Genomic DNA, 5,488 nt, shown 5'->3' on the forward strand with positions numbered 1-5,488 from the left:
CAGTCTGCCGCAGTCTGGCTGGGCACAAAATAACCGAGCCGCCACAAAGCCTTGTAGGTTCAAACCAAACAGCAACTCTTTATTCCCGAACTCTCACCGGCACTCTACACACACTTCCCGGGAACACACTGCCTCCACTGGGCTCCGCGTGCCAATTCTCTCAGAACCCCGCTAGAACTCAAGGGGAACTCCAAAGTAGCGGGTGCCCAAGGCAGCAGGATCCGCCCTAATCCCTGAGCCACCCTAATCCCAGAGCAGGGTCACCTTTCAACCATTCCCTCTAGCAAAATGCCAGTCGTCATTCCGACTAAACTGTGGCTCTCAACATCAGTCTTCTGCTCATTATTGCCACCTCCTTCCATCTTTTTAGACCTTTTTCCCCTAGCCACTCCTTCCTATGAAAATTTAACATTTATACTGTGTGTCTGTTCCCAATACATTTTTTTGCTTTATGCATAAAGCAATATATTTTCCTTTCCTCTGCCCCCTACCTCTCTCTCCACACCCCATTGTTATAATCTATTGAACTTCTATTCTTCCTCCCTCCATGATAAAGGGAAGACAATGGAATGAATCTGACATAATTTTCCTATGTACATATGTGAAAATATCACAGTGAATCCCATCAGCATGTACATCCACAAGAATGGGGTCCTAACTAGAATGAGACATATTCCATGCTTGTATAATTATATCAAAATGGATTCTACTGTCAAATGTAACTAAAAAGAACCAATAAAAAAAAGAAATAAAATATATTTTCACCTCTTCACTTTAAGGACCATCTTTTGTTCCCATCATTTATCACAGAGGACAGACAGTATCATCCCTTTTGAGAATTCACAATCTATAATACTTTTGCCACAATACTTTTGTTTTGTCCATTGTATTTAGAATGAAACTCAAGACTTTGAGGTTTCTTTTTTTAAGAATGTAACTCAATTTGCTTTCATGGCAGAAACTATAACTCTAGGTTGATGCTCATATCCCTATTCAGGTTTCTCCCACCTAAGTCAGGTAATTTGTTTCTGTTAATCTGAGATTCTTATGGAAATACTACTAAATGGGGTCCCATTTCTCATTATTTCACATAGGAAAAAAATATAATGCATTATATCCTGTCTGTATTTTGTTAAAACTGTCGTATGAAGTTTGGGGATGTAAATGTATCTCTTCCTCCACATAAATATATTGAGATATTTGTAAATTCTATAAATTGTATAATAGCTTTATTGTGATAGAATTCATTCACCATCAAATTTACAAATTTATTTTTAGTGTACAAAGTGGTTTTCAGGATATTCCCAGAATTGTGCAACCATCATCATTAACTGATTTGTTTTTTACTTTTTTTTTGTAAAAAATTATTGGCTGCTTTTAGAAGAAGCTTTCAGTTTGATTCCATCCCATTTATTGATTATTGATTTTACTTCTTGACCTTTAGGAGTCTTGTTAAGGAAGTCAGTTACTTAGTTGACATGATGGAGAGTTGGTGCAGGATCTCTGGTCTAATGTCTAGGTCCTTGATCCATTTGAGTTGAGTTTTGTGCAGGGTGAGAGATATGGGCTCAATTTCATTTTACTACATATGGATTTCCATTCTTCCCAGCACCACATGTTGAAGAGGCTATCTTTTCTCCAATGTGTGTTATGGCGCCTTTGTCTAGTATGAGGTAACTGTAATTATATGGGTTTGTCTCTGTGTCTTCTATTCTGAATTAACTAATGTTTTAACATTTCCTTGCCCTACATAGAAGTCCCAAGCATCCTGCAACTTTTAGGTAACAAAAATCCAGGAAGTGATCCAGTGGGATCTGTTAGTCAGAGACATGCGGTGGGTGTGCCCGTCCATATTTCCCCATTCATAGTTCTACATTAAAAACCTACATCACTCCCAGAATCAAAAAAGTGCATTAAATTTCCCATGGTTTTCCATTTCATCATCTTCTGATCTTTAATCTTGGCAATTATACTCACCTCTCAGCCGTTTTTCCGAGGTAGATACCTTGAGTGATCACCGACTCCCTCCTTTTCCTGCCTTCTCACAAAGAACCAGTCCCCCAAATCCTGTGAGTTCTCCAGAATGTTCTTGCAATCTGTCCTCAACAGCTCCTCTGCCGTTAGCCCTTCATCTCATCACCACTTACCTTGATTACTGTAAGCCTCCTGCTGAGTTTCTCCTTTACCCCAGTCATAGGTAAAAACACCAACTGTGTCAAATTGAGTTCCTTTTGCCTGCAGATTTCAATTCAGTAGCCTCTGGGACCCATTAAAATTTGGCCTCTTCCAGTCTATTCACCCACTTGTGCCTGCGTTTCCTTGTCCCATGATTGTCCCATCATGTTTCCTTCAACCCTTGAGTCGTGACCATTATCAAAACAACTGACCTTTACAGGACTGTGTGCCTATGCAAGTTCTGATCCCTTTGCCTGATCCCTTTTCTTCTTACCCATCAAAGGAGCAAATTCCTATTCATCCTTCAAAAGCCAACTGCTCTTCAGTGGTGAGTCTTCAGCTTTCTGAAGCACTGAGTCTACACCTGGGGGATCAAAGTAATTTTATAGAAAATTCTGTTACAACACTTACCATGTTGGGCAGTAATTTTTCTCTTCACATGACTCTTTCCCAATAAAGTATGTCCTGTCTCTTCTCCCCAATGCGTAGTATTAGCCAATGTTGCATTCACAGTGTTGATCAGAGGGAGAAAAGGCATGTGTGAGGCTCGTTTTAGAGAATAAATGTGCTAAACTAGTGAATTCCTGGGAAATTTATAGTCAGGATAAGGATGGAATTGCTGCAGAATGCTGATGCTCTTGCAATCACAGAAGCAAGGTGAGCCAGGCACACAGGTGCCATCTGCTTGTATGGAGCAGAGGCTCCTTAGAAAGCTGAATTTCTGCCAGCCTCTTTCTTTGTAGTTTCAACTTTATATGCAATTTTTAATGTTGCAAATGAAACATGTGGTAATCAGATCCAAAGCAGTTCATTCAGTGCTTTTTAAGAAGAAACTCTGGAATGAGTGGGGGAGAAGTTTGTACTCCAAAGGAGTGAGATCACTCATTTACTCACTATGAATTCAGTCAAAGGAATTGAATGGATGCCGTCTCAAGATTACAGATGCAGAAGAGAGCCTTTCCTGTTTCCCACATCCCTGCAGCCCCATTAAAGAACTGCTATCAATACTTTTTGCCTTTCATTCCAACTTATGGGTCAGGAAGAACAGCCTCTTCAATGAAGGAGATGGAGCGGGGAAAGACTGACCCTGACTGGGATTCAGCCCTCCCGGGTGCTCTATAATCTTCCAGCTCGTGGAGCATTCCTCTCTTGTTCTCCGCTTCTTGTGCATGTGGTCAACAAAATTTCTTGGGAAGATTTTTCTCCCATGCAAATGAGAGCAAGTCAAATACACAGGTGGAGTTTGAATCTTTGGACCCAAGGCCATCATCACTTCAATCTGGCATTAACTTTGACAGAGCAGGTAATGTCGATTGCTACCTGATACCTGAGTCAGGCATTCTTAGTTGGTTTATCAATTGTTTCTCAACTGGTTTCTCAACAGGTTTCTCCATTGGCTCAGAACCTATGAGCATGTAGAATACCAAATGATAAACAGGATGCAGGCTGGGGAAGAAATGGGTTGAAATCTTTCTGGAAGTCAAGGCAGGCTAATTGGGGAGACGATGTTTAAGCTGAGATGAGGAGGAGTGGGTGTTTTCAATGTGGACAATGGAAGGCAGGGGAGAGGGGCTTGGGTGGAGGTGACAGGGACAATGACATGATGGCAGAGCATAAGGTGCAGAGGCATGAAAGAACAAGCTGCCTTCTGAGAACCACAAACTGTTTGCACTCAGTGACAGGAACATGGAGGTCAGAAACGAGAGAGAGCAGAAAGGTCTTTGGATATCATCTTGTTGATGAGTGGCTGTTGTGGCTGACTAGATTTTTTAGCTTGCTTTATCTTAGTGAAGTTGTGGGATTCTAAAGACCTTTTATTTTTTTATTGTCTGGGCCTACAACCCCAGCTGACATAATACTTTCAGAAATCTTGAGGCTTTTGGTGTATCCACTTTGTAATTCACTTTGAGACCAAAACTGTACCCATAAATCTCATAAGATGAACCCTTTTGTACCAGGTTCCTCACATGGACTCTTTGGTGTCCTGTTTAACAGAGAAATTCTCCATGGCCTGCCCTGAAGACCTGTAAAGGGCTTTGGGAGTTTACCAACACTTATTAAAGCCATTATCCTAACAGTACCTGATATTTGATCTTTTCTTAGATGCCATTTCTTAATTTTTGCGTCGTTTGTCATCTGGAGAAGGTGGGAGGTAGAAAAAAATAGGTTCCTAACCCAGCATGTCCTAGTTCCTGAATGCTCAAGGGTTGGTTCTTCAGCTGCTCTCTCTCCTCTTGCCTTTGTTATCATAGACAGTGAGAAGGAGTCAGGTGGCACTTCTGACATTCCACCTTGGAATCTCCTCAGCTATACCAGAGGTCAGCTGGTGAGCAGGTAGCATGTTTTTGTAATTAATGCCTGATTGTAAATTCATGCCTGTCTGCCAGTCTTGCACATGGCAGAGCCAAGTGGTTGCAACAGAGACAATGTGACCCATACTTGACTGTAGAGTTGTTTTTCTATGGCCCTTCGCAGAAGGGGTTTGCTCACCCTACCCAAGACTATTGAGTCCATTAGACACATTTTTCATTTTCCAAAGGTAACAGTGTTGCCAAATCTATGCCACTGTATAACAAGGATTCCTCCTTTAATTTTCCAATAACAGGTTGCCCATAGTTAGACTAGTCCACTGGAAGGCAATCAGCACTCTTCAGTGCCGTACTGCAACTGGGGTGCTGGGTCCAGCCTTCTCCACGTAATGTGTGGCCATCCTCCCACTGGGAATCCTGTCTGAGGCTGGCAAAGGACTCCACCATTCAAGATAATTTCTCCTACAGAAGTTGGTCCATGTAGCTCAATCGCAACTCCACTCCTGAACCTCTTATAGCTTTTGTGCTGATTAGGTTCCATTGCAAAGAACAGAGTTCGCCTGAGCTGACATGAGGCCTGAAAAATTCATGACCGGCATTAAATGGCTTTTGGAATCATTGGAAGGGGTGAAGACACACATATGGGCTAAGCTTCTGGGAGTGTCTCATAAAGCTGCTGCAATAGATCCTGCCATTGCAGCAGCAGAGAAGTCTAGGAAATGTGATTTTTAGCTTCTTCAATGGTTTAAGTCTGCTTGTGTGGCTGTACAGCATGGACTGGTGGCTTGAATGGCAGAGATTTGTTTTTTTCACAGTTTTTGAGTCTAGAAATCCAGACCAAGGTACCCTTAGTGGTGGGCTTGAGAGGGCCATCTGTTTGCTGTATCCTCATGGAGGCTTTCCTCTGTGTTTGTGTGTGTGTGTGTGTCTGTGTATGTGTGTGTGTGTGTGTGTGTGTGTGAGAGAGAGAGAGAGAGAGAGAGAGAGAGAGAGAGAGAGAGAGA

The sequence above is a fragment of the Marmota marmota genome, unplaced genomic scaffold (assembly GCF_001458135.2).
Source record: "Marmota marmota marmota unplaced genomic scaffold, marMar, whole genome shotgun sequence".
In the NCBI taxonomy this organism is placed as follows: Eukaryota; Metazoa; Chordata; class Mammalia; order Rodentia; family Sciuridae; genus Marmota; species Marmota marmota.